This window comes from Chroicocephalus ridibundus, chromosome 3 (genome assembly GCF_963924245.1).
Source record: "Chroicocephalus ridibundus chromosome 3, bChrRid1.1, whole genome shotgun sequence".
Lineage (NCBI taxonomy): Eukaryota > Metazoa > Chordata > Aves > Charadriiformes > Laridae > Chroicocephalus > Chroicocephalus ridibundus.
Window position 1 is genome coordinate 102,838,402 of NC_086286.1, and position 25,706 is coordinate 102,864,107.

At 40.4% G+C, this 25,706-nt stretch overlaps 1 protein-coding gene across 7 annotated transcripts in view; it reads right to left on the minus strand.

Annotated features, from left to right (window-relative positions):
* MLIP (muscular LMNA interacting protein) overlaps positions 1-25,706 on the minus strand; it is a 111,968-nt gene that overhangs the window by 68,536 nt on the left and 17,726 nt on the right. The window contains exon 1 of one of the 7 annotated variants that reach the window (XM_063330304.1): positions 6,313-6,610. The exons of the other annotated variants lie outside the window; for them this stretch is intronic. The gene's annotated coding sequence lies outside the window, so the exon portion shown is untranslated. Of the gene's footprint in view, positions 1-6,312; positions 6,611-25,706 lie in introns of those variants that run through there. 7 annotated transcript variants of the gene reach the window in all.

Here is a 25,706-nt window from a genome sequence, read left to right on the forward strand (position 1 = left end):
CATTAATTTACAAATAGGTTTGTTACATAATTAATACCATCAATTTACAACTGCCCCAGGGATAGTAACTTAAATTATATTAATTATTGTTTTCATTACCACAGCTTCTACAGTCTTTACTTGTAGAGCACATTTTTATTGTCTCGATTACCTTATGAAGACAAATGAACACTTCTATTAAATCTCTTGCATGCTCTATATGCATTCTGCATACTGCCTATTTTGTAATTTAAATTGAGGTCCCCTTGTCAGTGATTGCTTCCCAGGATTTCCTTCTGGAATACAGATTGCTAAAGTGAAATTGAATATGCTGGTTTCACATTACCACTTCTTCCACTGATTTGCTAATGTAAGTCATTTCGCTAATAAAGCGACGCCCTGAGAAAACCTCACTCTTGAAATATCAAGTAATTCCTTCAGAGGCTGTTTATTTGTTTGTTTAAAGGACAGAAAAGGAAATATATGCATAAGTAATAGCAAATAACAAGGGTGTGCATCATGCCACAGAAGCATGTTGGCTGACGCGCTGTTTCGGTCAGAGCACACATCCACATGCCCGCGGTTCCTGCGAGATAAATATAGCTCTAACACAGAGCCAGGGCACAGCTAATGCCGCTCGCCCAGCCAGGGAGGGGGGCCGTCCGAAAACACCGCCCGGGCCGGGTAACCTCGCGTTAAACTCCTTTCCTCTGTTCAGACTGAAGTCAAACCACAGAAGAGACGTTGTCTCCTCCTCGAGACAGAGAACAAGGCGAGTCTACTGTGGATGAAATGATCAGTTACTGAGATGAAGGGGTCTTCGGCCTATCTTCGTAGCCTCACTTATTATAGCTATCACAGTAACCTAATACGGATTAGCTGATTATTGTGTAATATGAGCCCTGGCTTATCTAAAACCTTTTACAAACAGCAGCAGCGGATCATCTGAACACCAACTTTATATCTGCGAAACTTCAGGGGAAAAAGCGGAATCCGCTCCAAAAGTCCAGGGTGAAATTACAGCCCAGCTGAAATTTGTGCCAAAATTCCCACCGACAGCTGTGGTCCAGGAGCCTGCCCGAGCCGTTCGCCTGTCTCTGTGATGTGCTCGTTGTATATCACCTTCAGCAAATCACTTTTGCTTCTTTCAGTACAGCAGCACACGCTAAAACGCACGCACAGACATCTTTTGAAAATCAGTGGGTGCAAAGCACTGGAAAGAGCAAATGAATAATAGTATAAAGTTGTAATCTATTATTCAAAAAGCAAGAGCTCATTCAGCTGAAGTGTTTCTTTTCAACAATAATTTTAATTAGCTCTTAAGCCCAGCAGACTTTATACAACTGTAATTGCTCTGTCATACCAGCCTACACATCTGCAGCTAAGCATGGTGAAAATTAAGTAAAGGTAACCTTTAATTTCCTCCTTTGCAAAGGGGGAGTAAAATACCTTGCCTGCTACATTTAATTGATTTAATTAAATGCAGTTTGACTAAATGCTCATATAACATCAGACCCTAAGGTGACCTGGGTCTCTAAATAATATTTTAGGTCCATTGACACCCTTAAAGTCCCTATTTGCTCCAGTCTCCGAAACCTCCTAGGAAGCAACATCTTCCAAGCTAAAAACAACCTCTGTTGTAACATCCCAAGCTGCTCTAGTCCATCACCCACACACAAACCTCTATCTAGGCAATCCTACACCCAGACTGCCTCCAGCTGCTCCCTCAGCAGGTAGCAACCATTTCCTGCCCAGCCTTCATTTTACTGCGTGGATCGATCAGAAATGAACCAGAAATATTTCTTCTGATTTTGCACAGTTTGGTTTTTTTTTCATGGTATGGCCAGGCTTGCCATCTGGTCTTGCATAGAAGGCGGTCAAGGACTGGCAAAAGTAGACTGAAAAAGTTTGAAGGCTGATTGCAAAAGAAAATTAAAAAAAAAAAAAAAACAAAAAAACAAACCAAACAATTTGTGCTGTCTAGCATGCACACAGACTGCTTTTCCAATACATTAGTGGCCAGAAGATTCCCTGGGAAATGGGAGACTTCAGAGTAAGTCCAGTGCCTGTAGATACGTACAAATATCTGCACCTACACTTAGGTCCTTACAAGGCCATGGGACTTACAAGTTCGTATGCAGAGTATCCAGACACAGCGGCATTCACGCACACTGATAGGCATGATGTATGCTTATACAATGTCATGACACTTCTGCCCAACAAAAAGGCTGCAGACTGCTTAGTCACATTAGTATAACAGCAGCGAGGCACAAGGGATCCCAGTTTTCCAGTCCTTTTTTGAACAACTCCATCTCAACTATTCAGTGAGAAACGGAAAATTAATCTGCATTTATTCTTTTTCCTGTAAAAATTTCTTGCAATTTCAGCCCTGCAAGAGAGTGCCAGAATGCTGCTGTCATCCTCACAGCCGTGTTGGCGCGCAGTCTCATTAACGGGTATGACATAATTCCCCTCATTTTCTTTTCCCAAAAGCTGCAGCTATCAGTAAGCAGGTGTAATTTTCAAATCAAGCACTGAGAATAGAAATAAATCCCTGCTTACATCTGTCAGAGCTGAGAGATCAGTCTTGTGGGGTGATGCTAGCAAGGAACTTCCATCTTACAGCAGGGCGCATCAGCCATTTGCCCTTTGGTTTCTGGAGATGCTGGAGTGGTTGAAGGCCAGAGGGATTTCAGCCAGACCAGCTCCCTCCCCACCGAGCTGAGGCTCACACCTGCTGAGGTTTCCCCACCGCACCACTGAGCGCCGCCAGTCCTGCCCTCGCCACCGCAGGAGGATCAAGCCCACATGGTGCTGCCACCAGAGATGAGCACCTCAGCAGTTCTCCTTTCAAAGATGCGTTGCAAGGCAAGTTTAGTAACACAATGGTGAAATTGTGGCAAGCAATATATTTTGGGAACAGGTGGTGCCCAGCGTCACATCTCTGCCTATACATATCCCTGCACATGTCTTCTAATGGACCGTTACTTTTGTACAGTGAACTAACGATTGAGTGACTCCAGAAAAAGGATATGTATGTCCTGATAAAACATGTCATGTTATCAGGAAACCATAGCTTGAAGGCTGTTGAAGAAAACCAGGGGGTTTTAACAGGTGCCTCCAAAAGTACAAGCACAAGATAATAGCAGAAGCCTGGGAAGTGTAAATATTGGATAGGTGCCTTAGGGCTACAAGCACAAATCATTAATAATCCTGTTATTACTCACTACAGGAATGCAACCTTGTGTGCTAATATTATGGGTAACAGAGGAAGCAAAGAACTAGTATCCAACATACAGAAGACATATCAAGCATCATAGAATTTGGATATGACATCAAATTTGCTGGCCAATGAAGAAAGAACAAGTGAACTGTTAGCAAACATAGAAAAATAACTTCAACCGGGCTAAAAGTGCAGGGGAAGTAAGACCCACCACCACCATCGTAGATATCCCTGCAAATAACTGGAGATGCTGGCAGCTTCCATAACAATGCATAGAAAAAAAGAAGTGGTAGAAATGAGAAAGTTTGTCTAGGTCAGTTTTAACTGTATAATTCTTGAGAATGAGCTGTAATAATTGGACCATTTGGACTTTAAGCGTGAATATCACTGTAGTTGGACTAGTAATCATCATATAAGCTGGATGTACGTGTGAATTTGAATGCATTTGTGTGAACAGTACAGTGAGGAGGGGCTAAAAGAAAAGAGTATATTGAAGAGAGGGTGAGTATGAGAGATAGTGCATGAAAGTTTTTGCTAAACTGATAAACTCAGGAGATTAGTGGTCCAACTGAATACACAAAAAATGACAAATTCAGAATACCAAGAGTCAGCCCAATCTACCTGAGGCCACCAGGACACACAAGCATCCACAGTACACAAGTTAACCCCCATCTAAGAAGGCCGTAGCTGCTATACACGGACAAAGGCCGTGGGATTATACCTACAAACAATGAAACAAGAGGCCTCTAACTTAACTTTCCGACCATTCACCTAGAAGCCAAAGCCAAAGGCATAGCAGTAGAACCTTCTGCTTCTGCACAAAGGGTTGACCTCACAGCTAAGGCTCGACGGGGTAGCTATGAGTTAGAGCACGAGTGTACGAGAGACCCGTGTGAGTAACTAAATGCACCGTGTGAATAGTTTTCCGCTGTTAATAAGAACAGCCTTGTTCTATTAATGATAATAGCTTGGCTAATAAAAAGCATTCTGATAAATATTGGTTGTGATGAGGGCCTCTTCCAACTTGACCCCCTGTCAGGAAAAAGGGAATTAACAACATTATAACTCTGTGATTAGATTGCTAATACTTCAATTAGATTAACTACACATTTTTGCATCTCTATGCGTGTTTCTCTTGAGCTACTTCATGAAGCTTGGTAGTGATTTGGATGCAGCAGATGCAATTGAGCATTTCCCACTTGTGCAACTTTTCTGCTCATTTTTGAAGAACTGCCTTCCTGTTTTGCTTACACACGACGGAAGGAGGACCGGCACAGCCTCACTTTAGCAGGTGAGTTATGCTTTTAACAGCTCCACAATGACAGTTGCGTGTGAAATCCCTCATGCACTCTAATGAGGATGTGCAGGATGTCGGGGCTCTCAGTGCTTCCCTGCGAACCTGCCGTTAGCAAGAACACTTCAGCAGTATTCCGGTGTATGCAACAGCACTGGCAGGCTCTCTGTGTTTCCCCAGGTATCACTCTACCCAAAACACTTCAACACAGAATGTGATCGCTCCTGTCATCCAAGTCTGACAGCAAGAAATGAACAACTGTGGCCCTTTCTACCACGGTCACCTGATATTGTAGTATTTACTCTAAAAAAAAATTCTCCTCAAACCTGAAGGACCACAGGTTCAGGCTCAAATTCATTCTCACTTCCAGCACTTACAGCAAAGAAAACCACCTCTTTTCAGCAGAGGGTACAAGATCGTCTCAAACACTGGGAGGTCTCTTCCCACCCAGAGACTTCAGCTACCTCTGAGTGACTGGAACGTGCCCGTTCTCTCTGGCCCAGGTTAATGGCCCCTGTCATTACCTGCTGCCCCTGGGTAAAACCAACCAGCTCCACCTGCTCCCACTGAAACACCAAAAAGCAGGGAGATGCTGCTACTCACATGCATCCTGTAGGTACTGCACACATATTCTCTCCAGGCACCTGTCTCCTCATTCATTTTGACTGTTTCTGGTTGCCTCAAAATTTCCTTTTACTCTCATTTCCCTCTTTTATTACTTCTGTCTGTTCTCAGCTAAACGCTGTTAAAAGTACGTTTAATTTTTTGATGGCTTTTACAGGTTAGTTTTTGAAAGATATTTTCATTTTTGAAAACTGTAAAAAGTAAGGGGGTTTGAGTGTTAAAACATTTTGACCAAGTTTGGTTTAATTGGAAAGTAACTTTTCATTTTAAAATAATTGATCTGACAGGGGGAAAGAAAAAGTTGATGTGATTTGCTCTTGGCAGCACAGATTCTATCAAGCTGTCTCTTGCGTTCGGACTCTTCCATTATTATTATAAAACTTTAGGGTTTATTTCTTTTAAATCTCTGAAGCATGAAATTTTCAATTGATACCTCCTTTCCCAAACTGCTACTGTGCCTGGGCATTTGTCTGGCTAAGGAGATATATTTTTAAAGTAGGGATCCAAAGCACATAAAGAAACACATAGAGCTGTAAAGCTTAAATTTTCAAAATCTATGCACCTGGCACCCACATATCAATGACAGATAAGAGCACATCTTTCACATTTTAGAGTTCTCTCACTAATTGATCGTGACATACTCTCAAATATCATTTTCAAGATCCAAAAAGCTATCCGGCATCTGTATTTATCAGGTTTTTGATCAGTCAGAAAAGGAGGTATTTAAAAAAAAAAAAAACAAACAAACAGCAAAAAACCCCCAGATGTTTTCATAGATTTCATGAAGTGCAAATTAAAACCTTCATCTTTATCCGCTCTCCTATGACCACACTGAAGACTTCTGGTTTATTTGCTGTCCTTTTTTTTTGATACCATTCCAGCAGACAGCAGTGAAAGTCTTATAATACCAGCTAGACCAGATCCCACAGCTCCTTTCCATAAGGAAGAGAAGTTCTCATGGATAGTACGTTAGGGATACACAGAGTATTTTGGAAATATCACATGCAAAATTTTCAGCTTTTTAACCAACCATAGGAAAAGGCAGATATCATTTTAATCATTAAGACATGGATTATTTCATCCTGTATAATCAGCAATAGGCTTCCCATCAGGAGCCGCCCTACCCTTCACAGTCGTACGCGCAAGTGATTTAACAAATAATCAATACAAGCCCGTCTACAAGCATTCTTACCTATCCTCTGCTAATAAAACTCAGTGGGCTGATAATTCAGATCCCTCCTTCCCCAGGCTGCTGTCTGTAGCATGTAGAGCACGGTCCGGAGATAAATAAAAAATGAACATTAAAAAGCGGTGAAGAAATGTGTGCAATAAAACTGAAGTATAGGACATTTTTTCCATTTCTCAGCAAGGATTCTCAGAGGTCTTTTTAATGAGCTATTTTCTGAGTAGGTCTGTGTGGGCCCAGAAGAATGCTGGCTACAAAGGGTAATTATTCTGGCACTCAGCTACTAACAAACAAAAAGGTAAAGCTGGAGGGCTGTCGGCTTCTTCTGCAAGTTCATAGGAGGGCAGGGTGATAAACGTAGGATCTCGTTTTCTTCTCTGTGCTAATCATTAAAAAGCAACCGTCTTTAAACATTTAACTTGAGCTTTCCCTGATGTCAAGAGCACTGCATGTTTAACAGGGCCAGGGTCATTTTCATATGACTTTATCTATTTGGAAGAATAGCTACACTTGTTCCAATTAAGTCATTTTGTTTTTATTTTTTCCAACAAAAGCGTATGTGTGAAGAATTGTCATTTTACAAACTAGACTTTGTCTCATAAAAAAAAAACATTTTGAGTTTTGCACTCTGGCATAATCATTCGGCTAAACACAGTCATGTACCATTCCTCAGATGTTTTAAAGTGTAGGAGAAAGAATAGGAGTAGATTTTCCACAGCAGACTGTACATTTTGTACCAAGAGCAAGCATAATTTCTTTAGCTAACAAATCAGGGCAGCCTATAAACTGAAATCTATACTTTGCCTTAGGCTTCCAGTGCAGCCCTGAGTGCCTATAACCTTGTCTATTCTAAAATATTCTGACGGTCCGTGGGCAACTGCAACTTCTTTGCCATATATTCCCAGATATCCTACATCCACGTGACATTATTTGACAAGTTTTGGTGAAGGTAACACACGTAGTTAGCACATGCCAGCCTTAACTTAGAACAACTCTCACCTCTCTGGTTTCTGTACCTAGGCGTGAACATACGGCATCTATCAAAGCTCCCATTTGAGTCCACCCAGGCAGCGCTTCATAACTAGGACTATCCCATTGAGATGGCCATCTTTACCTAAGTCAAGTTCTGGTTCTGCCCTGCAACTCATCTTCTTGCCAGAACAGAGATATAAATGATGTTTACTTTCAAAATCAGGTTTTCATTTTTTTCTAGCATTATGCTCTTGGTCTTATATTTCAATGTCATTTAAAACACCTACTGACCAGTCATTCTTTCTTTCCTTTTGTACCTTGTCCTTACTAATCACTTATTACATAGGTTTCTCTCAGTCACTCTCCTCTCCGTTTCCAGTTTGCAACATGGCAGAACTTACAAGATCTGAAGCAGACTTCTAGAAAAGTGAGGAACCACATTGTATTTACGTTTGGCTTCATGACCAATATGCTGCTAATGTCAAGCTTCTAAAGAACAGCCTTCCAAATTTAAGCAAAACCCTGTCAATTTTATAAAGAATACTTTAGACTGAAAATGCATAAATAACACTATCTCTATAGATACTATGAACTAACCAAAAGGACCACGCTATTATAAAAAGGACAGGTGACTTAATTTTAATGAACAAAAACCTGCATGTTGTCATTTACTTCCTACCAAGACTTCCTCCAGAAGTTCCCAGTATAAGAATACAGGTGACAGTGCAATATAAAACACCTTTGCATGTGGTAACTAAGAATGTAGATTCCGTACTTGATTCCTACGTATCTGTACTTTCATGTTGCATCTTCATGGAAAGCAATTGGAGGAAGGCATGGATTTAATAATTCCAGCTTTAGATTAAAGGCGCAATTGAGTTAGTTTATTGCCAGAACTACAATTTCAGAGATTTTATGAACATTTTTATCACTTTAAAATATTTCAAAGCTCATATTTCCTATAATAGCCCAAAATAAACTCAGTACAACCAAGGGTAATCCTGACAGTAACTCCAGTATATTCCATATCGACCCTTATACTAGCTTCATGACCAGGGAGAACTGGTTACCCTCAAGTTGTGCATTAAATTACATAACTAATGTATGCCACATGGGATGTATTCTTTCTCTCCACCTGTCCAGCAGTTTAGCATTTTGAGTGTGTTAAGTGTTGTAAAGTTAAGTTTATCTTGTTCTATGTTTTTTATTAGCTAAAGAAACATATCCTCTGCTTCCAACTATAAGTTTTAGATTCCAAAATTCTGTAGCCTTTCAAAGAGACCTTTGCTCCTTTTGCCTTCGTGGCAGATGACTCTGCAGAGCTGCCAGATTCAGGAAGCAAGTTGCTTGCTTACTGCAATGTTTTAAAATGTCTTGCTAGGATTCTTTATCCCAGAGATTACATAATTCCTGTGAACAATATTAAGAAATCACAAGCATTTTTAATAAAGCTCTCGCATCTGTATGCACAAGGCATCGTGCAATCTGAAAGCTTCATATTCAGTGTCTTCTGAACAGCTTCCCAGGTTTACGTAATACAGAAGTATATCCAGCCTCAAACTAAAAAATAAAAAATAAAAATTTTACAAACCCTAAAACCATAAGTCATGCATTAAAACCATCTTAACGGCAAAGCATGGTCAATCCAATGTAATTGTATTTATGCACACCTCATACTAAAGCTTCAAGTCATTTTAAAATTGTCTTAACTTAGCTTTTAAGAAAAGGGCATTACTGTGCTATTTCTGTCAAATTATGTCTTTTTCATGGTGTTAGATTTTATGTTCCTACTGACTACGGCTGTTTCCTCAGGAAAAAAAGTGATTGGGAGCTCAGCCTTGCCAATGTTATCCAGCTGAGGTTTTGATTACAGCAGAGACTAGATGTCAATGGGAGAGCTCAGGCACTCAAGAAAAGCACAAGGCAGATGTGCCCACAGGATCAGTTCTCTTAAAAGAAGCGTAATAAATGACATGCATTTTACCAAAAAAAAATAGTTACCTCATGCAGTACATGTCTCTCAGCCCCAGTCTTTGATTTTGCATCTGTCCTGCCTATTAAGTCGTGTTCGTTAACTAGCCAGAAATTGGCACAGAGTTTGAAAGTTAAGGAAATTAAACAAGTTATTTTTGGAAGTGACTAAAAAGCCCTCTTGTACCAAGTACTTATTTTTCCTCTGCTTCCCAGAAAAGATCCATGTAGGAAATTACCGAATATACTAATAGCTGGTAAAATTTTTTTCATTTAAAAGGTTGCCTTTAATTTCAGTAGAAGAAGCCAAATGCTGTGTTTGTTGCACATAGTATTGCCTCAACTGACTCAATATTGCCATTGCACATAGGAAATCTCATCTCCTTTGCAGTTCTGAAGTGGACCAGGAAATTCTCATTTAAGTATTTTCTTCCACATAAAAAAGTCAGTTTACTTGAACAAAATCTTTTAGCAGAACATATTTGCTTTTACTGACTTTTCATCTGGAAGGCTCCTTGAATCCATGATGGACTGACTAGTGGAAACACCAGGACAGAGAGACAGAACTGCTTTAAAATATGCTTCTCTTTGAAGGACAAGATGGAAACTTACCCCAAGTTTCCTACAGCACTGGTGAATGCCCCAGCTACCAGGCTATGTTCAGATGTCTCTTTCTCAGATGCATTTTTCAGCAAAAGCTTTGAAAGATGTCTTCCTCCATTAACATCAGAAAACAAATTGCCAAAGGTTGAAACTTTCCTTCAGATAATGTTTTTTCCTAGCCAGAAATGTCAAGCCCAGTCATTGAACGTTATAATGGTGATATGACCTCCTGGGGTTGGGGAAGCAGTCAGCACAAAAATCCTGAAGCTAGGCCTTGGGCAAAGGATTTGAGGAGTGAGCAAGGAGCTTCAGGCAACTTTGAGAGGACACCTTTTGTTCTGCAGCACTTGCTGGTGCCTGCCTTTCGTCAGTGAGCGGACAAGAGCCGCTGCAACACCTGAAGTTCACAAACAAGCTAAAAGACTGCAGATGAAGGGCCTGGACTGAAGGGTTGTCATCAGCCTTTATTCTTCTTCCAAAACAACGCATTTGAGGAACGCACACGGTCACAGACAGATTTGAAGTCATTGGCAGGCATTTTTGTTTGGCTTCTTACTGATGATAAATAAACGCAAGATTTAAGGTTGCACTGGCCCATAGCTGCTCTTGGCAGAATTCAACAGCAAAAAAGGCTTATACAGAGGGTTTCTGTTAGAAAGAAAGAACCTCAAACATTCATTAGAGCATTCAGGATTAAGAGGTTTTTGGCACGCTTTCTGTAGAAGGTGTGTATCTGTGTCTATGTGTGTGTTCGTAAAATGAAAGACAGGAGAACGCTACGTGGGTGCAGGTGAAGTGTCAAGAATTTAGGATTTGCTTTTGCAAATAGCTACGTCAGCAGGCTATATACTTGCCCTATTAAAATAAATTAAGCCTTGATCACATGAAACTCCAGAGTTTTTATGGTTACCTGGGAAAAATTTAGATTTTGAGCCAGCTTCTATGAAATTTTTGACATCACAGAAAAACAAAAATAAAACATGCTGTGATACATTTGCACCTGCCTACTTAAAAGTATACTTCATTCCATGAAGACTAATTGAAGGCACAGTCCCACAAGAATTATGGCATAACACATCCAAAGATCAAATTCTAAATGATCAGCTTATTTCAGCCCTCATAATTACCTAAGTGGCACACTTCAGAAGTTGCTTTTCTCATCCAAACTTAGCTTATCTCTCATGGAGCATGTGAACAAGAATGTGAGTCTATTTTAAAAGTTTGTTATCTGTCAGTGGAGTTGCAGATAGTGAACCAACCATCTATGGGCTGTTGGACATCTGCAACTGCACAACAAAAAAAAATGACCATGAAGAAAATGGGTTTATTTAAAGAGTCTACCATCACTTCTTCCCTGGGCAGCCTGAGAATGTACCTCCACTAACAAGGGACAACTCATTTGAATGTGTTAATTGAGCACTTGCAATCATGTGACCTCTCATATCTGGTAAAATAAGTCTGAAACATCACAAAAAACTAATTCACAGGATTTCTTAGGCAGCAGCATTGATTTCTCCATGTCTTCTAATATATTCAGCTCTTTTTTTGGCTGTTTGTCACTACTTTAAAACAACTAGTATACAAATACACACTTAGAAAGTATATTCTGGGTAAGAATTTTTATAGGCTGTATCCCTCACAGCAACTGATTGGCAACAGAAACCCTCTGGTTAGGCTTCATGTTTCCTCTCTGTTCAGATTGAGTTCACACTTTGGCAGCACCCACACAATGTCTACTAACCAAGTTATCAAACAAATACCTTCTGGGAGCCTAATGAGTGCTGGTTCAATGCACAGACATATTTATTTTTTTCATTATAAAATAACAATATGATTATTGCAAAATGAAATATAAAATAAAATAAAATAAAATAAAATAAAATAAAATAAAATAAAATAAAATAAAATAAAATAAAATAAAATAAAATAAAATAAAATAAAATAAAGGCACAATATTTTTGAGGAATATGCAAAGAATGCAGTTTACTCATATAGCAGCAAAAGAGGGTGCACAAAAAGAAGACACCAATTATTAGTTTGCTGTTAGTGCTTGCCATCAGATGTAAAAGATTTTCAAACACTCAACTAAATTCTGTTCAGAATGAAGAATATATCAAGAACCATTAAAAGGTACCTCAAATTTTCTGAGGAAAGTTAAATCATTCAAGAAGAAAAAAAGCCCGTAATAAGAACATTCAGAAACAAAAAAGGTTAAAATACCAACAAAAACTAATTTAGCATGAAGTAGCACAGATGGATTAATTTAAGAATCCATAGAAATTCTGCAGAAACATCCTTGTAAATAATTAATATTCAGGGCAATGCAGAAAGAGCTAAGGACTAGCTGATCATCAGGACATGGGAATGAAAAGGACAATTTAGGTCCCTGCTCTGGCCCAGTGAATATTTAACGAGTTAAACAACAGGAGAGACTTTCAATAGGAGAAACTAACTCACATAGTCTGTGCCTAATGATAAGGTATTGTAATTCTCCTGCAAATGAAGAGATGTGAGTTCATTTCACGAGACAGGACGCTGGACAAGACGGGGCTCTGGTTGATCCAGCACAGCAGTTTTTATAGTCTCATTCTCGTAAGAAACTGATATCTAGTTTAGAGGCCTAAATTTGGAAAGAGTCACAGCTGAGAATGCTGAACAAAGCGAGCTGCTTCCCTGTAGCCCAACGTCAGACGCTGACCGCTTTTCAGGGCCAGGGTTCAGGCTCTTTTCCACCTGGGGCTTTTCCTGATGGCCCCCTGAGGCAGCCCCCTATCATGACTTCGGGGTGATAACTTTCTTGGGTGATTACTGAGCGACCCCTGCTTAAGCTTGGGAGCTCGGGAGGCCCGAGCCTGCCTGAGTCAGGAGCTGTGCAAAGCTCAAGCTCATTGTGTAACACGTCACTTAATTTAATAAGTCCAGCACAGCTCTGGGCTAAGCAAATGACTCATCCTCCACACCGACGTGGCTGCCATCCAGATAGTGCAAAGCATGGTGGAAGGTGCTTGCGTCCTTTCCTTTAAACATGTCGCCATGAGCTGTAGAGAGAGCAGGAACGGATCACTGCCTGGGGATTGCAAGGGACCCCCGAAGCACCTGAAGGTTAATGCCGCAAAGGCAACGCTGAACTAAGAGCCATTGTGGTTCCACAGGTCCCAGCAAGCACCTCTCAGTTCTCACAAAATATCTTTGCTGAACTTTCTTGTGCTCCTGGACTGTTCATGCTCTAGAGAAAACCCCACACTTACTTTATCCTTCCATAGTACCCACATGGTGAAAATAAGATAAAAATCTATGGCCAAATGAATTTCAGTGAAATCTAAAGTGGTAAGTCATCATGGACTTGGGCAAGTTACGCCCTCACAGCTCAAATTCCCACCATCCATTCAGAGTCTGTGCCAGTTATATTACCATCAAATTCCTGTATTTTGGAGCGTCATGCAGTTTGCAGAGTGTTTTTTCCAGAATGTCCTTGTGAAATCAGCCTGCTATTTTGATACCAGACATTCACATTCAGAAGTTACCATCCTGCAGTCAATTTTAAATTGCAATCAAATGATTAGCATATTTTAAAGATACATCAGTCATTATATAAGCAATACCACAATTCTATTTTCAACAGAAAATGTATGTTTTCCAGACGTTTAATTTTGATGGAAACATCCAAAATGCATTTGTACTCTTTGAAAGAGGAAAAAGCCTTGAATGACATTGGATCCGCTCACAACATTTTGAATTGCTGGCAATAAAATTAATTATATAACAGTTTCTCGTAAGAAAATGTTACCTACAAGACACTTCATATCCAAACCAATAAATGCTTTCTCTATCATAAAAAAAACCCCACAAAATAAATACCAGCTTATTGCCTTCTGAAGGAGATGTTAAGGGCAATGCTAACAAGTGAACTGAAGCAATATACAATAATCATGCTCCCGTCAAGGAATATGTCATGAAGGAGTCGGTGTGATATGTATGTTAATGCATGCCAAATTTATTATAACATCAAATCAGAGTCCTAGGTCAATGTTTTGAGTAGTAGATGATAAAAGTGACACTAGGAGTAGCAGTATCACTTATCAAGATGCGTTAATGTCAGCTTGCTTCTGTCACTGTCAACAGCTAAAATGTATAGTGATAATGTTCTACATATGCTACCCACCTCTCTCTGCCAACGTCAACCTAGCTTATGTCAAATCTTTCTAGAAAACACTAATCAACATGCTCTGCTACAGAAAGTTGAGATGCTGAGGCTATCTATCTTAAGAAGCTGATGAATAAATAATAAACCTTCAAACATTACAAGCAAACTAAGATTCCTCCAAATGTGGATTTATAAAAGACTGACAATGATTGCAGTTGGACATGCAAATCATTTTTATATTAGGAAAATACCTCAGCTTCATCGTACCACATATAGCACCTATTAGTGGTAGTATAGTAGAAATATTTGATTATATGCACAAGATCTTGAAATAATTTTACAGATTTGCTCCCAGTGAAGTTTTTATGAGTTAAAGAACTCCAGCAGAAGTATGCAAGAGACACGTTGCATTTTTCATTGTCAATAAAGGAGACAAAAACCCCCTTTTTACCATCATTCTAGCCTAATTACTGTTTTCCAGCTGTGACAGCCTTCATAAAATAAAAATACCCCTTAAAAAAACTAATATGAATGACAACAGCTTTTCTGTGCCCAAGTATCACCTTCAGGATAGACTAGTCCCTAAGTCTCCAACAACTTAGAAGTATTCCTCGGTATCTCATCGCTACTTAAATGATCTCCAGTGGTGGTAGCAGGTGCTCATATCACAGTCACTAACCGGCATGTTCGTGTGTCACTCGGGTGGCCGGGTGCCAGCGTAGTGACATATATGCCCAAATCAGTGAATGAGTTCTGAGGTGGGGAGAGGTGGGATGGAAATACTGGGACCAGATTTTCGCTATGGATTTCAGTGAAGAAAGAACACGTCCTCAAATTTTGTCCGAAATATTTCAGTGAAGATATTTATGAAAGGTCAAATGGAGATCTGTTGTTCTTCTCTAATGAGAAAAGAAAGCACAGGGTGGACTTGGGCCGTGTTCTGTCATATTATTAGCTCAAGAAGTTGGTGCTTTAAAGAGTTTAAATGCAGTCAACATGCAAGATATTTTCTCTATGCTGTCCAAAATCAGGAGCAGCATGTCTTGTGGTGACCGGAAGTGCACTATAAATATTATAGATGGTCAGAAGTAATGTATTAATTTGTCAGATTCTAAAATGGCTGCTTAACCGCTGAAAAAATAACTTACTACGTTTGTATGAATAAATTACATCAGTAGTCTCTGTACTATACCACCTAAGACGAGGTTTTACAGTTACAATGATTAGCATAATGTTAATCTCCATCAGTCAACTGCAACTGTAATAAAATACAGAGAGCCCTTGAGCTTACTGTATGCAATATTGCAAAAGCAATTATATTTCTCCACCTGTTCTGGAAGTGACAGTTTTTGATAACTGCCAGTCAAGTTCATTCCTAGTGATACAGAAAACCAATGGTATGAAGGCAGTAGCCTCAGGGATCCGTCTATCCGTTATCTCCAAATATGTTTATATATGTAAATATGTATAAACATTACAGCACCTTGTTGAACCCTAATACTCTAAAAGCATTTCTAGACATCGGACTTGATCCATGTAATAAGTACCATAATGAAACAAAACTTTAAATTAAACCAAATAGCCTCAAAACTGACAAATGACATGACACTGAGAAAAGGAAATGCTAATGATACTGTACTCTCTGACTCGGTCCCAATGACTTTTCGTTTCCCTTTGTATTAAACAGAAATGCCCCCCCTTGCATCTCTGTTCTGTGAGAGGTGTTTAGATCAAACCCATAGGATCAGAGGACTTGCCAAAATAAATCTTGCTTTCTGCAGTCGTGATGGTGCTACCATCACGGTTTTGGATAGGCACCAAAATACTCAGAGTACACTGTAAAAGGAAGTAATTGAAGCTGAAATTGATATGCTTGGGAAATTTTAATACGAAAAAGCCTCAAATGCCCTGTTGATAGCTGCCCATGACTTAAAGGGAACTCAAAAAAGAGCTTTTCCAGAATTTTGACTGAGACATTTAAATTGTGTCTCAATCTTACTCTGGATGCGAAAGGCTTTTCAGCTCAGATCCCAGCATGGGAGACTGTTCCTTGCCTTGCACTGCAGTAAGCTAGCTTGCAACTATGGTCAATAAAGAGCCATTTACTTTTTTTGCCTTTTGCCATGGCTAGTTAAAGAATTGTGGTATAAATCTGGAAAATAAATAGGAAGAGACCAGATTTGTTTTAGACTAAACAGACTAAAAACCATCTACATGTCATGACATTACAAGGACTGCTTTGATACATTGCTGATACGTTATACTAAGGTTTATAGCATCTTCAGAAGAGGGTTTGCAGGGGTCGGGGAGAAGAGCAACCCCAGCCTGACAGCAAGACAGTCAACATACGACAGTACCAAGTGCTTCTCCCCAGTGGTGTACAATGGTCTGGAGATGCTCAGTACCTCTTGTCAGGTAGAAAACGAGATAAATGCTTGTACATCCCTACCATAACCCAGCTACTCCCTATGCACTGTGCAGGGGAAGGGCTGTGGTACTGGGCAGCAGAAAGGCTGTTCAGCCAGCCTAGGCTATTCAGCAGCACTTGGAGTCATTTGCATCTTATCTCTCTCTGAAAGCATTGCCAGGAGATTTTGCATGCCTGTGAATCTCTGCTCAAAAGACGATGGCCAAGTTCATTGGTCTGTGTGTCTACCTAAAGAAGTAATTCCCAAACTCAGTCACCAAGGACCGCATGGACAGCTGCCGTGTGAATCCTTATTCAATCACAGCTTGGTTTTAGCTGTCAAAGATGATATGGCGGTGGATTTACTGCTGAGGTTCGTGCCCTCTCCTTTCTTAAATATTTTTTTTTCTCCTTACATGGCTGTTGTCTCCACTCCTCTGATGTTGAACTGAATTTAATCACCAAAGGCAAGAATTTGAACGCACAGGCTCTGCCTGGGAAAGACCATGCTGGGAAGCCCTTCAGCGCTCTGGGAATCGTGTGCTCCATCAATGCCTCCGCCAGCCCTGCGGGGCACGTGGCTGCTTCCCACTGGCATTAGCTAAGGTCTGGGACTTTTGTCCCCCCTGTCCCTACTGTTTGCCAGCAGTGTGCATCACGCTAAGCCATTGTGTTCATAAGGATCATATTGGGAAGGCAGACAAAAATGAAGATGTCCTTCCAAGACTTCCCCTTGGGTCTGTGAATTAAATAAATGTGGATAGCTTTTTACAATGCCGGGAGGAGAAGGCAGCCGGCATCATGGTTTCATGCACGTTTAGGGTCAAGTGGAGGTACAGAATTTTCTAGAGAGCCTGGAATAACTCCACATCAGCTTTCAGTAAAACTGATTGCTTTTTAAAAATGTGTTCTGACCAAAGCAAACTGAGGATAACAGTTTTATATATACATATTTCTACTTCATAGTGCTTAACTTCAGGCAACTGCTCAGCTGAGCCAGCTTGATTTGCGGAGCCTGCAATCCAGCGAGCAACGTGGCTGAGAGAAGCAGCAGCTCCCTTCCCAAACCCCTCCTGCCTGCAGGCACAGACCCCTCCAGCCTGACTCCTTGTCTGCAGGGGAGGTGGGTTTTTTCCTTAGTGCAACTCTCCAGCTTTTTGCCTTTCCTGAAGTAATGTAGATTATTCCCTTGAAGAATTAAGTTCCCTCTGTGTGAAACAGTCTACCAAAAAAAAGTACTGACAATGACTCCTGAGTTCAGCCCAATGGGTATAAATCACAAAGGAAATCAGATTAATCCTAGACCAGGTGCAATGAGGCAGAGTATCTGATTAAATTACATGACTACTAAATGGGTTCCCCTGCTAGGGGTACCATGGTCGATATCTTTGACAAACCTCATGGATTTCACTCCTGTCGCTGTCACTATGTGGCCTTAGGCGAGTCACACTTCAGCTTACCCTTGCATATAACACAGAATCATAGAATGTGTTGGGTTGGAAGGGACCTTTAAAGGCCATCTAGTCCAACTCCCTGCAGTAAGCAGGGACATCTTCAACTAGATCAGGTTGCTCAGAGCCTCATCAAGCCTGGCCTTGAATGTCTCCAGGGATGGGGCCTCCACCACCTCTCTGGGCAACCTGTTCCAGTGTCTCACCACCCTCATTGTAAAGAACTTCTCCCTAATGTCTAATCTAAACCTGCCCTGCTCTAGTTTAAAACCATTGCCCCTCATCCTATCGCTACATGCCCTTGCAAACAGCCCCTCCCCAGCTTTCTTGTAGGCCCCCTTCAGGTACTGGAAAGCTGCTATAAGGTGTCCCCAGAGCCTCCTCTTCTCCAGGCTGAACAACCCCAACTCTCTCAGCCTGTCTTCATAGCAGAGGTGCTCCAGCCCTTTGATTATCCTCGTGGCCCTCCTCTGAACCTGCTCCAACAGGTCCATGTCCTTCTTGTGCTGAGGGCTCCAGAGCTGGACACAGTACTTGGTGATGCAGCACAGTGTGCTTACGTTCATTAATAAGGTCTGCCAGGTAAGGCAGACCAGTCCCCCTCCCTTCCTACACAGGAATGTCCTTACTTCTTTATTTGTAGAGAGAGTGTCCTTTGTGAAGTTATGCTTTTTTAAATGAGAAAAACTACTCTCTGTTCAGATTTTATGTTGCAATGCACTCTTTTCTAGAACTGAATTATTCTGCATTATGATTATCTAACAGAGATGGAAAACTAAATGAGAACTATCAACTGGCGTCTCTGTTGCTGTAATTCCAATAAATTCTTGCAGGAAATTATGCAGAGTTCCTGCATAATTTTACTGCTTCAATTCATACTCAATGGGTTTTGTACCCTGTGGAATTAAGTGAAATTCAAGCAATGAGAGTGGGACATTTACACATATTTCTGTCCCTCACTTTCATGAGAAGGAAGCAGAAGAGTTCTCTGCAGCCCAAGTGAAACTTCCATTGACTCTTTGAAGGAAGATGGACTGACACGACAGGCTGAGAGAGTTGGGGTTGTTCAGCCTGGAGAAGAGAAGGCTCTGAGGAGACCCTATAGCAGCCTTCCAGTACCTAAAGGGGGGCTACAGGAAGGATGGGGAGGGACTCTTTATCAGGAAGTGTAATGATAGGACACGGGGTAACGGCCTCAGACATAAAGAGGGTAGATTTAGATTGGATATCAGGAAGAAATTCTTTACTGTAAGGGTGGTGAGACACTGGAACAGGTTGCCCAGGGAGGTTGTGGATGCCCCATCCCTGGAAGTGTTCAAGGCCAGGCTGGATGGGGCTTTGAGCAGCCTGGTCTAGTCGGAATTGTCCCTGCCCATGGCAGAGGGGTTGGAACTAGATGATCTTTAAGGTCCCTTCCAACCCAAACCATTCTGTGATTCTGTGACTGGTCCAATCTGCAAATAAATACTAGTCAAATACTTTGAATCTCCTTCTGACAAATTATTACGGGGAAAAAACATTTATTAAGTATGTGTAATGTGTCCCATTAGTATTTAGACCTTTTCTCCATATTTCTTAATTCTGTTTTCCCAAGACAGAACAGAGTTTCCAAGGAGAAAATAGATAGCTCTCTTTATCCCACAGACAAACTTTTTCTGAATGGCTGACTGCCCTCTCTCAGGACATGTTACGTCTCTTCACATTTTTTTTCCTTTCCTGACTAGTAACTACTAAATCATAGAGACCATCCCGAATTCACAAATACAGAAAAGAGAGTAAAATTCCAGGACTATAAAACAAAAAAGGAATGCACAAACTGTGCAGGTGAATCCCACTACTGTAGTGATGCCCAAATGCCAATTTTCCCAACCAGGAGGGGGTTATGGTTATTACAACATGAAACCTGCAGCACTTAAATTCACATAATTAACAATACAAATTGAACACTTTCCTAATCATTTTATCCTTTATTTTCAAGTGAGAAACATAGCAGAGCCTTCTTAGCTTGCCAGACATACCAGAAAGAATCGTCAAGACATAGTTCAATATTTAACCAGGTTGTGTGGAAGATCAACTTAAGAAAACACAAAAGACAGACAGAAGTGTGTAAGATAATAAATGCCACTGACATACTTAACATGCTGAAAGTCCTCTTGGAGATTGAAACCCCCTGTGCTATCAATCAAAAAGAGTGGCTCTTAAAATAGTATAACACTTTTCACAGGAGTAGGAATGTCACTTCTTGGGAATTTGCCCAGATTTCAGTCTACTTTTTATCTGCATTTTCACTTGTTTGTATCTCGAACTTCCCATCTAAAATTTTGGTATGTCAGCTGATACCTCCGTTTCACACCAAAGATAACTCTGAGCAATGAATGAAATAATTCAAAAGGCAATCAAACAGCATTGCAAAAAAATCTGAAAAGCCAAAGTTTCTGCAGACTTAAATTGCAGTTTCCTGTACAGATAGTTAAGGCAATGTAAGAACTTACCACATCTACATTTAAGCTTGTTCAAGGCTCCATTTTAGCCAACGGAGAGAAAATAGGCACTTCTTAGAAAACGATTCATTTCACCATGAAATAGGCATCTAAACTACATCAGAGAATAATGCCCGAAAAGTCCCTATTTTCATCCACTGATTACAACAGGAGTCTAGACAACCTGTTCAGATGTAAACGCAGCTCTCCAAACTCAGGCAAGATGAATCACAACCTATTGACTAGCCAAGTTAACTAAAATAAGAATTTCTAAATTTCTGATTTTAGGGAATAAAGATGGGGCAATTAAAGCAATATCAGTCTCTAAATTAGGAGAAAAAGGATTGTAATTTGGGGCCTGCCCACTCTCATCTCTTTGGTTATTCCTAAAGACTAGCAAGTAGAACATTGAAAACTCCTGCAGGTCTTAGACACCTAAAGCTTGACTTCCACATCCAAGTTCATAGCATAGGTCTTAACTATACTTAAAATGGTACTCTGATAGTTTCTTTACAATTTCTGTATTGAAATCTCATGCTGGCACCTGAAATTTCCGTGGGAAGGAATGCTGAAATGCCAGAACGACCAAGAAATGAGCATGAATGTCTTTTTTGTTTGTTTTGAAGAAAGCATAGCACAAGAATGCCAGAAAGCGCTATTAGAAACTAAATGTCATTTGCTGTTAGTTACAAAAACTGCAAAACCAGGGTAAGTCAAAGCCTAGAGGTTCTTGAATGCTTACTTATTGGTTCGGTCTAGGATGGTTTTATGTCTTCGGATCAGTTTTCCTCTCCTATCTTTTCACTGGCAAACAGTTTAAATCAAAATATCATTTCCAATTACCTAGTGGAATCAAACGCTATGGGTTTGGCACCAGGATAGGGAAGACTTGACATCAAAAGGGCAACATCAATCACAAGGCAGTGTGTTTGTGCCAACGTGTGGTATGGCAGCGACAGATTCCTCAGCCATCAGGGAGATCAAATTTTTGGAATGGATTTGAGATGGCAAGCTCTCAGCTAAAGGCACACCACCGAGGCATTTGCAAGCTGAGGCTCACTATCTCCCGGGTGCAGGGACCAACTCTCTTCTTCCCCTGGCCCTGGGATCATTTCTTATTCTCCATCCCATCACACAGCATGTGCTTGTGAGGATAACATTTACCCGCCTTGCTTTATTTAAAGGAGCAAAGCCGTTTTTTCCGCCTTGCCTTGCTCTTTTTGTGCCCTTTTTTCCTCCCTTTTGCTAGCTGCTGAACATAAACAAGATAGCATTAATCAAAATGTTCTGGGCGACCTTTTAAGAGATACTGTGCTGGGAATCATATTTACAGTCCAAACGAAACACTTACATCATGCCAGCAATGGGCTCTCTTGAGATTATAGGCAATTTCACACAAAAAAATGTGGGCACACCACGATGTCAGGCAATAAGAAAAAAAAAATAGTTTTAAGAGTATTCAATTGGATGAAATTTCCTTGCCATTTCTTTCTCTATTGCAGAAGCACCTTAGCTAGCGCCCAAAGGGTCTAGCTACCACCTGCCCAAAGGGCGTCCAAAGAAGGACAGCAAGTAAGGTACAATTTACCAGACTATTACCTGGTGAATGATTTCCTAAAGCACAGTTGTTTCCCAGGATTATGTATATTCCTTCTTCCCTAGTGAATAACCTCACTAAGAGTGATATTCATCCGACCAAATGCAAAGGTGTCCAGAATAGAAATCTACATACGAGTTGTGCTCTCTTTACGTGCAATAGAGAGTAAGCAGTTCTGAGACGCAGTTCATCCTACTCAAAGGTAAATATCTAATATGAATCAGATTAATCGTGCTCCACAATTCCTGTGCTTGTTATTTTTAATTGACTGTAAAAGAAACTCAAATTACTTTCTCACTCAGCTGTACATTATAGACATTTAAAAAAGGGGATATGAATCCTGTCTAAGCAATATTAATTCAACCATTCGTGCACAAAATTCCATGTAAACATGAGGCAGTGGTACATTGGGCAAGACTATGCCTACTGCAATATTGTGTAGAAAAGCAGATAGGTATATAGGTCAGTTTTCACTACAATGTCATGGATTCTTCGTATAGGACCAAAATTGCCACATGAACTTACCATACAATCAAAACCGGCAGGGTTTCATATAACATGTAATGGCATTATGAAACTCACTGCCTTGGGAAGTTCCGGATACCAAAAAGAAAAACAGTTCTACAACCAAGAAAATACATCCACGGTGAATAGATCCACTCATTTACGCTAAGGCCAGGAGGAATAGGAAGGTGCAGACGTATCTATCTTCTTCCTCGTGCCTTTTTTCCTTAAGCATGAGCTGCAGGCCACAGTCAGGGACAGGACACTGGGCTAGATGACCTCCGATTAAGTCAGTACGTCCATTCTTATTTTCTGACCTAATATTGCCAACACTTTTCTTGTGGCAGTGAGCCAAGAAAGGCATATTATAACCCTGCCTCACACATACCATTTTTCCTAGGATTACCGAATGCAGGTTAAGCCTCAGTTTTACACGAGGAAACACAAAATGCAAGCCATCACCGTCACCCCACCTTCTTTTACAATCTGACTTCAAAACATTTGTGCTTTGTCCAATTCCTGGTACATTATTTCAGCACAGCTATTTACTTGTGAGGACAGTTAGTGTAGGAGCCAAACACCTACTTGACATTATCCATTCTGTTTGTCATCAATATGACTCATCGGCGGTAGTCTCATCTTCCATCCTTTTGGGCAAGGTTGAAAAATTGCTAAGAATAGCAGCAGAACTTGACTGCAGAGTGTTTTTCTGGGGAACTCAAATCTTAGACTGTGACTAATGCCGCTAATTGAATTTTTACCTCCATCTTGTTAGGGGAGAACACAGAGAGTAAGAGATAAGGCTGCTTTTTATAATGCTTCTTTCTACTGCATTGTCCCTGTCTCTTCATTTCAAGGCAGTAAAATACCAAATCATTACACAAAATCCTCTCCTAAAACCCCTGCAACTATTTTTCTGAAGAATCAGACAACATGGGGATTTCCCAATAATAATCTGGAGCTCGATGGTGAACACAAAATAGCACTGACTTGTTTGTGACAAAAAATATTTCATGTATAGCATATTATTTTTATTTTTCTCCCCCTCCCAACCCTCCCTCCTCCATTTCTTTTAAATTAGCCATCCGGTTAACTACTGTATTTCAGTAGTGACTGTTGCTATGCATAACCAAATCTGAACTTTTATGACAAACTGAAATGGGCACATACTGTTCACATTGAATACTGCGCCTAGATGACTGAGAGCAGTATTGTTAGGGAAGAAAATTTGTCATGTGAGGCTACAACAATCTCTTCCGAGCCCTTTTAAATCAGCTCTCAAAAAAAAAAAAAAAAAAAAGTGAAAAATCCAAATAAGCACAAGAATCTTAAAAATATTTTGCACTAATTACCATTCCATTCATCCCATACTAATCCAGAGAGCAATGAATTACTGTTATCTTCCAGTATAATCAGTGCAAATTAATTATTTCAAAACTGGGTAGAAATAGACCTCCCAAACAAGAATGTTCAAATTATGCTAAAACCAGGAAATAGTTACAGCAGTTTATAAGAAAACCCTTCCAAAAAAACTCCAAAGTTCCCTGTTTGGGTTTTTTTTTCCAAATTTTTCCTGTGTTTACTGCAGCCAAGCCTGTATAGAGAGCCCATAAGAACAGACAGCGCCAGGAGCAGGGACTGTTTCAATGTGCAAGCCGGCTGGATAGGGTAAACCTGTGTTCAGGTGAGCTTTAGAAAAATATTTCAAGTTCCAGTGTTTTCGGTTTTGTTGTTGTTTTCTTTTTAATCAAAACTGGATGGTATATAATCAAAACTGGCTGCATTTGTAGAAAGGGAGCCACACGAAGCTGAGCACTAGCAAATAACAGTGTGAGTGTGTTTTCTAATGGCAAATACAGCCCGCGCTTACATTCATCTCTGTATTAGCAGCCAATCACGCCGTGCTTGCAACAATCATTGCAATGGAGTTACCAAATTTTTCAACCGCAAACTCTGATCCCTACGGAGATTAAATCACAGAAGCAATCCAAACAAAATCAGCAGAGTGCTTCTAATGAAGTGTGTGCATAGATGCACACAAACTCCTAGCCCCGAGTATTTATCAGACAGGAATCGGGCTGGTAATCAGATGCCAAAAAAATACCTAATATGTCAGAAATGAAAGACTGATACCAGTCAGTCTGTTGTTGCTGTAAGTGACAGAAGACAACTGAAAGGAAAATAAAGGAACCAAAACATAAATTCGTGAGATCCCACAAACAACTAGGGCAAATGCATGATCTAATTTACGTTATCTGATATTACTCCAGGCTTCTTAATGCTGGGGAAAAAAAAAAAAAGTGATGTTATCTCTAGGCTCAAATAAAGAACCAGCCATGGGACTGAAGAGCTCTGCAAAGCTGTGAAAGGACAATTCTTCTTATTATGCCCAAAGCTGCCGTCAGGCTGGAGCACCACGGGTGCCTCACAGGCCTGGCGTGCAGCAAGCCAGGGTGACACAAATCCTGTAAACACATCGGAAGACACGGGAGAACAAGAGGTCAACCAAAAATGTGACATATTGCCTCCTGCTGACGCGTGAAAAGGCAACCTCAGCACTGAAAGAACAGTGGCAAAGGAGGATTGTCTGCCGATGATGGAGATATTAACCATGGAAATACTAATAGCAAAATAAATCAAGCAAAGAGCTGAAGCATTCTCACTTGAAGATACGATGGGAAGTATCTCTCCTGGCTTCCTGAGTAGAAATATATCTTCTAGTTATACATCCATCCTGGGGTATAAAAGTCTTCTTTATACCTAGCTATATCTATTTATATAGATCAATACAAAATCATTGGGTGAGACTGAGTAACAAGTGCAGTCAGGTGCTTCTATATAAAAGCGCCAGAGGGAAAGGAGGGAAATCTTGTTTACAGTTCAGCTAGGCTCAGGTATGGGAGTCAATGGCAAAACTTGTTTGTATGGAAAGAAAAGAGTTATCCCTGGTATCAGCACCAACCCACGTGTGAGGCTGTGCTCATGAAGCCAGCAAACAAATCCAACCGCCAGAAGGTTTGGTCTCCTCATTGAAACTTCTTATCCTGCAACATGTGAAAAAGCACAACCAGACTTTTTTTTGGAAGAGGCTTATAAGGTTCTAGTGGGGAATTAGCAGATGTTGGGAGAATCACTTCATCAGCATGAAAGGTTGTTATAAACACATTAGCAGAAGGAGTTTCTCCTGTTAAGCCGTGCTTACGAGCTACTTCCAGGTGTTCTGGCAAGTAATCTGTGAATTCTACAAAATTATTTGTCAAAAGTGTAAGGA